Source organism: Capsicum annuum, chromosome 4 (assembly GCF_002878395.1).
Source record: "Capsicum annuum cultivar UCD-10X-F1 chromosome 4, UCD10Xv1.1, whole genome shotgun sequence".
NCBI lineage: Eukaryota > Viridiplantae > Streptophyta > Magnoliopsida > Solanales > Solanaceae > Capsicum > Capsicum annuum.
Window position 1 is genome coordinate 155,262,779 of NC_061114.1, and position 10,548 is coordinate 155,273,326.

General features: G+C 34.4%; 1 non-coding gene across 1 annotated transcript; it reads left to right on the top strand.

Annotated features, from left to right (window-relative positions):
• The first annotated feature begins 424 nt into the window (after window positions 1-424).
• On the top strand, window positions 425-531 carry LOC124898221. The gene has a single exon (XR_007055197.1). It is a non-coding gene; the product is annotated as a small nucleolar RNA R71 (small nucleolar RNA).
• Window positions 532-10,548: the final 10,017 nt, after the last annotated feature.

The following is a 10,548-nucleotide window of genomic DNA, read 5'->3' on the forward strand; positions in this document are numbered from 1 at the left end:
TTTTAGGTGGTATCTATGATTTAGTTTCCCCATATAATATATAGATATTCAAAGGGAATCCAAAGTAGGTGTGATTCTTACAATAATTATCTCGAAATAAAGCAAATGCTTAAACCCATTGTACTTGTTGAACTTGACCTATACTTAGAGCTAATAATTATGTTTTATTAAGGTACAACTACCTAACATCATCCCAAATGGCTGACACATTATCCAACTCTAACTTAGCTAATGTTTTCTATGTAGAAGTGAACACTCTATTGGGTTCTGAATAGTCTCGGTGACCAGCAGACATAAGGTTAAGCAACGCTTATATTTCATCATAGCTCTTTGACAAAATTTGATCTTGAGTTGTAGCTTCTAATAAAGACTTACAGTTGGCCCTAATCCTTCAATAAAATTATGCTTAATAATCTTCTTGTGATGATGGTGATGTAGGCAATCTCTCAAGTATCCCTTGTATCTCTCCCAAGCTTAGGGAAGGGATTCAATGTCTTTCTAAACAAATTCAGAAATATTATTTCTAAAATATTTTTTTCTTCTAGATTAGAAGAATCTGTTGGGAAACCATTTAGACAAAGCATCCCAAGATACGATAGATCCTTCCAATGTATTCTGCAATAATTGTGTCACTTCTCGAGTTAGTGAGAAGGGAAATTGTATCAACTTTACATATTTATCTAAAATATTTTGGTAATAGAAGTTGTCACTCAACTCAGTAAACTATATAAAGTGCTTGTTGGGGTCCTTATATGGTTTACCCTCATATGACAAGTGTCCTGCACTAGTCACACTATGTCTTCTTTAAGCTCAAAATTTCTGGTGATACTTGGTTTCACAATATATTTGGAAGCATTTTGCTAATTTAGTTTTACAAAATTTAACATTGGAACATGTGGTATCGGAGTGGGATACAATTCAACTCTATCCTCTACATCATTTGGGTTATTATGGTTGTTCAAGTTATCACCCATCACTCTTAACCCTCTAAGAGTATGTTCAAACTTGTGGTCAATTAGAACCAAAAGATTGCCTTGACTCAAGGTGCTTAGCATAAACTAACACGTACCCTAAAAGAAACAAAACCAACAAACAAAAGTGAAATATGAATAATTTAGTAAGAACTCAAAATAGTTTCAACTCTAATAAATCCACGGTGAAGGTACAAAAAACTTGTTACCACACTCATTTTGCAATGCATTGTGACATAGATTCTTCCTTTATTCCTTGCTACCCTTTTCTTATTTTTTTAAGCTCCAAATACTTTAGTACACTTTTATATAATCAAATCATGACACAAAAGGGTAAATCACATGATTTAAGCTCAAGAAGACACCAAACGGAGAATAAATGTAAGGTAAAAGACGCTAAAATAATGTGGTTTTAGCCTCGCATCACTTTCCTAGGGCGAATAGCATATTTGGAGCTATGACCCTCCTAAAGTATCAACTGAGTCAAGACTCCTACCTCCAGAACACTAATGTGATAGTTGAGTCTCAATATAACCCAAGAGCCTAAGGTAGCCCTTTTGGATTCACCCCTCCACACCTGAGCTCAAATGATGTACAACCTACTATTCTTAAGCTATTAACCTCAAATCTACTCCAACAAATTAGACCTGGCCTCAAAACTAGAAAGAATCCTCCTGGGTTTTGAAATATTAAGTTGAATCATTAAGTCGTCTAAGGGCTGGATATCCAAGACCAATGGTCGATTTAGAACTAAAAAGAAAGCCAAGCTCTCAATAATCACTGCCTTTCGATTTAAGGCATCCCCTACTACATTTTCCTTATCCAGATGGTAAAGAATAAATAGATCATAGTCCTTCAGCAACTCAATCCATCAACGTATTTTAATCTATCAACATTGTCTCAAATTATGTTTGTTTAGAATCATAGTATACTGAAGATCATGATGGTCAATGAATATCTTACAGTGACAGCATAAAATTAATGCCTCTAAAAATTAAGCGCGACAACTACCCTGCCAACTTCAAGTCATAAGTGAGGTAGTTATGTTTGTGCACCTTCAATTGTCTTAAAGTGTATGTTATAACTCAATCCCGCTATATTATAATACACCCTAAACCAACACCAAAAGTATCACAATATAATGTAAACCCCTCACCCTCAACTAAAAGAGTTAAAATTAGAGATAAAGTGAATAATTCCTTAAACTTTTAGAAGTTTGATTCACAGCCATCAGACCATTGAAATGTAACCTCCTTCCTAGTCAATCCAGCTGCAATAATAGCAAATATCTAAACGAACTTCCTATAGTAGCCAGCTAATCTCTCAATCTTTATTGGGTTTACTATAGTCCCATCCATAAACACCACAAGCCCTAAGAATGTTACAAACTCAATCCTGAACTCGCATTTTGAGAATTTTGCATAAAATTGATGATCTCACAAAGTGTAGAGCATAGTCCTTAAATTCTGCTTGTACTCCTCCCTACTCCTCAAATAGACAATCATTTCATCAATAATTTGACCACAAAGGATCCAAATAAGTCCTAAAGACATGGTTCGTCAAGTCCATTATATTTTTAGGCTATTAGTAAACACAAAATACATCACCAAGAACTCTTAATGTCGTAGTGAGTCCTAAAAGGTGTCTTAGGGATGTTCTCCAAAATCCTAGATAGATGGTAGCTATATCTCAAGTCAATCTTATCTAACACGGTCGTACCCTAAAGATGGTCAAATATATCATCGATATGAGGTATAATGTACTTATTCTTCACTGTCACTTTTTGAGTCACCTATAATCGATACACATATGCATAGAACCATATTTCTTTTTCATAAATAGAACTGAAACACCCCAAGAAAATACACTCGATCAAAAAAAATCCTCCCAACAAATACTGAAGATGAATTTTAGCTCATTTTGCCCGACAGTAGTCATACAATAAGGTGCCATAGAAATAGGATGGATGCATGTCTCAAGATACATAAAAAAAACTCTATATCACACTCAAGAGGAAGGCTAGGAAGGTTAGTAAGAAAGAGATCAAAAACTCAGGAACTTCAAAAATGAAGTCAAATAAAGGACTCTCAATACTGACATCACAAACATAAGCCTAATAAGCCAAGCAACCCCCCAAAACCAGCCTCTTAGCGCTAATATAAAAAACAATACCCATTAGGACACGGCTATAAAAACCTTAATAAACAATCAAGTTATGCCAAGAATAGCTAAGGTAACAGTCTTAGCAAAGAAATTCGAGATCACATGATAGGGGGATAACCAATCCCTTCCCAAAATCACATCAAAATCAACCATATTTAGCACAATAAGGTCAGCCCAAGTGTCATACTTCTAACAGCCACCATACACAATATATATATATACTTGATCCCTACTAAACAATCACCCATGGGAGTAGCTACATGAAAGGGCATAAATAATGGCTCTTTGGACAACCCTAACTATAATGCATAGTAAAAAACACATAAAAATATGTGGAATTGGGATCAAATAAATTAGAAGATAGCTAATGATAGATCTATATCATTCCTTTAATAACAATATCTAAAGCCTTAGCCTCCAGCCTATTAAGAATAGCATAAAAATGGCTCTGCTCACCTCTGGACTGGGTGTATGTCTGACCACCTACCCTGACATTCTAAGAAACTCTTCCATAACCCTAGTGATCACCCCCTACAACCCTATGAACCACCCCTATCTAGGGGCATCACTACTCTGATCAGTATAACACTTTTTGTGGCAAACTCAATCATCTCGCATTAGGGATACAATAGTAAAATGGCCCACAACACCATATAACCTAAGCACTATACTCTATCGAGCAGCCTGAAAACCCTAACTGGATACTCCTTGAATATTGATCACTACTCTTCTAGTTGAAATTACTATAACAAGGCTGGCCCAATTTGAAATTTGATACGCTACCTGAACTAGCCTACTATACTTAACCCCTATGTCAATACAACTGATGTTGGGAGTACCTACCCTAAAAATATCTACCTCTAAATAGTGATCCACAATGGCACCCACTATAAATTCCCTACTGATGAGGTCTCTTATCGTATCCCCTTTGGTCCTCATGATAAATATCCTTCATAGTCTGAGCATAGTTAAATATTAACAAATGACCTACCTGCAGCTACCAAACTCTGTATAGCAATACATAATAGGTTTCTTAACCCTCTAAAGTAGGTATAATCATGGTTTCATATCTAGATAGCTCATGAAATCTTGCCTCATACTCTACCACGAACAAAAAACCCTGTTGTAACTCAATAAACTAGTCCCTCAGATGCTCACACATAATGTGAGGCATATACAAATCCAAGAATACCTCAGAGAATTGAGTCCATAACATAAGAGGATATTTAACTAGTCTATAACCAAGATATCCCTCTCTACCACTATCTTGCTACTTTGTCAAACTAAAGAGTTATGTAATCCACACCATGCAACTAAACCAGGTCCAAATTATGCTACCTCTCCTCACAGCTAGTAAGAAACTTAAAAACATCCTCACTTTGGGTTCCTGCAAACCTCAGTAGAGCCAATCTAAGAAACTAGCAAAGCATCTCCTGCTCCTCAGAAGTTATGGCTAGATGTGGAACTACTGGTGTTGGTGGAACCTCTACTTTAAGAGACAAAACTACATGTTTTTGTCCTATACCAAGTCTACTCTGGGCTTTCCCTAGAGTGGATCTCTAGGGACCATCCATAGATTAGGACCTAACCATACCCTATAGCTATAACAAAGCATCACAGAGAATCAAAAAATATATAAATCTAAGTGAGGCCTAGGCCTAGCCCATCAACTGTTGGGGTGGTAGATCCTCTGCTGATAACTCTGGCGTATGATTAATAACCGAATCTGGTAAAGACTCCCTCGCATGTCCTCAAGTTGGGGCTACAGTGTTGGCATAACCTCAGCCCCTAGGTCAACCTCTACTTCTAAATGGTGCCCTAGCTGTAGGCTCGAGAGACCTATCCCTGACAGTTATAGCCCTCATTGAGCTGCTAAAATGGTTATTAATAAAATAGTGTCTAGGCTTCTTAAGTGGTTGCACTAGTACTAGGCAATAGAAAATTTGGCTAAGTCCTAACAAGTTCCGATCGGGCTCTTGAGATTATTCAAAACCCCATGCATGCAAATAAACTATGCTACTCTACCAAATTAGGCATTTCAAACTCATAAAACCTATTAAAATTCCAATCCAAGGTCATTTTGATAAAATATGGTCCCATATTTAAGGTTTTATTTTTTATCAAAATCCATCCGATACCCTAAAACAAGTCCAAAAGTAGCCTTAAACCTACCCTATAGACCCCACCTGATATGCTATCTATACAATACAAAATCTTGTATAGAAAAATCTAGAAGAAAGTACACTAAAGCCAACCCACATGCCGAACAACACTCTAATCATCCACAACTCAACCCCTCTACTCTTTCTCAGAACACTACATTGTTAACATAAACATAATTTATGCATCATTAAAAGTAAAATATGATCCATATTGTAATAATAAACTCGAGGCTAAAAATTAGATAAAAAATAAGCTTGTGGAATCCACATATGAAAGTTAGAAATCAAACCTGCCATCAAGTTCCTCAAAGAACAATAAATACGAGCTCAAAAATTGAGCACACATAAACTTCCAATTATGGTTTGAATCAGCCCCAAAGTGTTAAAAATTTTAGGAATCCAAAACCTAGAATTACACAGACTTAGGACAGAATTGGACAAAACAAGTGATGGAAATAACCAAGGAGAGTTGAAGTGACTTACCTCAGTTCAATTAGATGATTTTCCAAGATCCAAGGTCCAAGAATGGTGAAAGGGTACTTTGACAATGGACGAAAACTGCAGAGAAAGAAAATACATACTACCAGGGGGTTCCTTTATTGCAATCACAGTACCCATATCACAGATGTGATACTTACTTGAGTCAAAACTTCGCGAATGCGGCCGTTTCTTAGCAATTATGGAGAACAAAGTTGAGCCAACCCAATCAGCCTTCTTTATGAATGCCAAGATTGGCTCATGAATATGATGGTCAAGAACTTGGCCCTTCGCAAACAAGAAAGGTAATTATGACCTGCACCATCTACTAAAACCCCAACAAAATGATATGTGAGAAATTACTCCAAGTGGGTCCTCATGATTCATTCAGAACCCCATGAACACAAACAAACTATGTTATTCAACCAAAAATGGCATTTCAAACATAATAAAACCATTGAAATTTCCAGCAGAGATTGTTTCAACAAAATATAGGCCCCACACCCACTGTTCTATTTTTATCAATTCCCAATTAATATTCCAAAATGAGCCTAAAAGCCACGAGACCAGAACTAAAGGTTCTGCTAGCCTAAAATCTATGTTCTGGAGCTAATAAAACTATCAATATTTTCATCCAAGGCTATTTATAAAAAGTTTAGAACAAAGGCCTATTTTCAACTTTAAAAGCTCCAAAATATGGAAACTAACATAAAAACAAACTATTTGAAACCAAACTATTAACCAAACTATCAATCTCAACCAGTCATAAATTACTTAGGGCACCTATAGGAAAGCTCTAAATGCAAAAAATAACCTAAAGGGTCATTACAATGAGGTTGAGGAAAATAGCAAATTTACTTTAGTAAATTTGTATAGGACTAAGTAGCATAGAAAAATCTATTGAAAAAAAATGAGCCAACATTTGGTGTCAACACTCTTTATCTTGTTCATACTGTTCTACTTAGCTACCGTAGGACAAATGGATAATTCCTAGAAGAACTCGAGAGAATGAGACCAGGAATAGAACATGGATTAAAGGGAGAAGAGTTAATCTGTGAATGTATAAACGGCTGTGACAGAAACGTATCTAGATCATCCTACTTGGTCAAAATTAGGAAGACAACTTATTTACATTCAAATTAGTTAGACTATCACTACTTAACGATGTAGTTAAGCGGTTTATTCAGATAGACAGTTCGAGTATTGCGAGAGCCCATGACCATACTATTAACCATGTGATTTAATAATTCGGTAGATATCTTAGTTACACTTATCAACTATAAAACAATATGAAGAAATTATCCAAGCATCATAATGCTAGGTCTTAACTTTTCTGTGAGCAACCTTGACAATATTTACTTGCTTTTGTGGAATAAGTAGTATAATCAACAACAAATTAAATCTTGAGAATTGGTAGCTTAAGTAAATAATTATAACTATTTTAGTTCAGTAAATAGCTAATTGTAATCCTTGCAGGTTCAATATCTAGCTCTTAGTCACTTTATTATTTTGACGACCTTATACACTTGTATGTCTTGTGGGAGGCAACAAACTTCAAGTAGGGTGTTCACAGTTTTATAAAAGTTGATTCAAACTGAAAATCAAACCAATAAACCATTTTTTTATTTTGGTTGGTTTAGATTAAACTTTTTAAAACCTATTTTATTTGGTTTAACTAAAAACAAACCGAATAAAAAGCCGCACCGAATCGATAAGTTATTTACATAAATTTTATAATTGTATATACAATATATTATTGTTATAAATAATTTGTATAATTTTTCATGAAAATATTATTTAACTAATAGGCTAATGAACTTTACAGCTTAACATCATTTATTAAAAAAGTTATGAATCCAAATTCATTTCAAAGAAACAACTATGAGATTATGTATTTGTATTTTTTTATTACTTATCAGCTTTATAACTTGATTAAATTTTATAGATATTAAGAAAATTTCTCTAAAATTTAAAAAAATTATAGTCCCAACAATAAAAGGTTAATATGAGATTATAAGTTGAAAAATGATGAAAATTCTTCTTCACTGTAGGGAAAAAAGGGGAAAATCACTATGTTTCTTAAAAATTTAAAAACTAAAATAAAAGAGGGGATCAAGTATTGGTCTTCTAAACTACTCTCGTATAGAGGCAGGCTCCAACTAATTAAAAGTGTTCTTTTTTAAATGTCGACTTACTGTGCATAAGTCTTCTTGTTGTCCAAGAAAGTGATCACTATGACTACTCATGTATGCAGGGTTTTGCTTTAGACAAACAGTAATGTGAGCTCTAAGAAATCTCTAGTGGCTTAGGATACTATGTGTTTACCCAAAGTTATTGGGGCTTGAATATCATTGGATTTGAAAGGTGGAACAAGACTGTAATTCGTAAGCTTTTTTAGTCACTCTCACACAAGAAGTAAACCCTGTGGGTGTAATGGATTCATAATTATTATATTAAAGAAAGAGACCTGGCTCTGATGGATACACCTAGACAGGCTTACTGGCTTGTTAGAAAGTTCTTTGAGGCTAGGAAAATATTCCCAACTACTAATCCTATCCAACATTTCATACAATTCACAGTGGGTACAAGATTCAGTATTAAGAACTTGTACTCTTCACTACTCCCTCAACAGCCTAAAGTACCATGGAAAGATCTGGTATAATCTCCTGGCACTATCCCGAAACATCAATTCATCGTATGACTGGCAAGACATGGTTGATTGGCTACAGTAGATAAACTAGCTAAATAGAGAATAGTTATGGATTTCGAATGTGTGTTGTGTAATAAAAGGGCTACAGAGACCCTCCAATATTTATTATTTGAATTTGACTACTCAGGATTCATACGATACAAGTTCATTCAATGGACGGGTTTCATAGGCAGGTGCAACCATGAACTTATGAGATCAAATGGCTTAATATTGGATTACATACCAACAAACCAAAAGAGCAGATCCTGATTTTCTTGTTTGCTTCCGCAGTGTACCAGATATGGATGGAAAGAATGCAAGAAGATTCTTGAATCAAAAGAAGTCTAATATACCATTGATTAGAGATATTTGCCTCTAAATACATATTAAGAGTCAAAAAGATTTTAAATTACTGGGAGTGTTAGATAGATAAATAGTTATCCAGTATACACTTGTATAATTTTCTTGTTAATAGCATAAACATAGAAAAATAATTGTACATCTCTGAGAAATAATGAGTTGTTGTGTATTGAATGATTATTGGTTGGAAATAAAAAATTTAATTTTGATGAAAAAAGGTTGGAAAAACTAAACCAAATCGATGGATCAAAAATATATTTGATTTGGTTTATCTAATAATTAAAAAACCAATTAAATTGATTTGATTTTGAGTTTACCCCAAAACAAAATCATGAACACCCCTAAGTACAAGAATAAGTAAGAGGAGACCTAAATAATTCTGATTAATGATGTATCCATAAGAAGATGAATAACATCGAGTCTAAAATCAAAAGTAAGAGATTATTTTGCACTTTTAATTTAAAAATACATTTTAAAGTATTTTATGAATTTAAATCCTTAAAATTTTAAATTCCTACAAATGTAGTGATACTTCATGTTTATTGGTTAAATAATTAATTCCTCATCCTTAATCATAAATTCAGGTAAGGTTTTATCAATTAAGTAAGGTATATATTAAGGACATGATAATGGAACCAGGAATCAAGTAAGAATGGTGGAAGGAGACTACGAGCACTTTTTAGATCTAATGGGATACATTAGGGATCAACCTATTAGCTTACTTTTATTTATCTTGGTAAAGAATGCATTGACGTGACATATTCAAGATGAGGTAGCATGGTGTATGTTATTTGCAAATAATATAGTTCTGATTGATGAGACTCATGACAAAGTTAATTCTGAGTTGGAGGTTTGGAGGCAAACCTTGGAGTATAAAGGGTTTAGGTTGAGCAACACCAAAACAAAATACTTGAAGAATAAGCTCAGTTACGTTACACATGAGGTAGATATCAAAGTGAGGCTTAATACACATGTCATCTAAAAAGGGAGGAAGTTTAAAGTGCCTTGGATCTATTATCCATGAAAAGGTGGAGATTGACAAAGATATCACTCACTATATGTGTAAGGTGGATGAAATAAAGGCTCGCATCTAGAGACTTCTGTGATAAAAAGGTGTAACCAAAACATAAAGGCATGTTCTACTGAGTATAATTAGAATAACTATATTGTATGGGACAGAGTTTTATCTAGTCAATGATTCTTACATTCAGAATTATAAAGTTGCAGAAATGAGGTTGTTGCATTTGGTGTATGGGAATACCAGGAGAGATAGAATTAGAAAAGATGTTATTTGGGACAAGGTGAGAGTGACCTTTTGTGGAGAACAAGATAAAGAAGTGAGACTGAGATGGTTCAACATGTGAAGAGAAGATGTCTATATGCCCCAATGTGGAGATGTAAGAGAATGGTTATGGATGCTTTCAATGAGAGGCAGAGGTAGACCAAATAAGTATTGAGAGATATAATTAGACAGGAGAAAACACATATCTAATTCACCAATGATATGACCTTAGAGGGGAGGTTAACAAGGACATAAATTAGGGTAGAAAGTAAGTAGCGCATTTACTGTGCTTTTTTTAAATTTAATTTCAGGATTTTATTAATAAAGACAAAAACACAAAAATTGTCTTTACCCTAGTTGGACCAACCCATCCTCATTAAAAAAGACGACAGAAGCTAAAGGCCCAACCCAATCGGAATAAATACCCGGCCCTATCCCAATTGT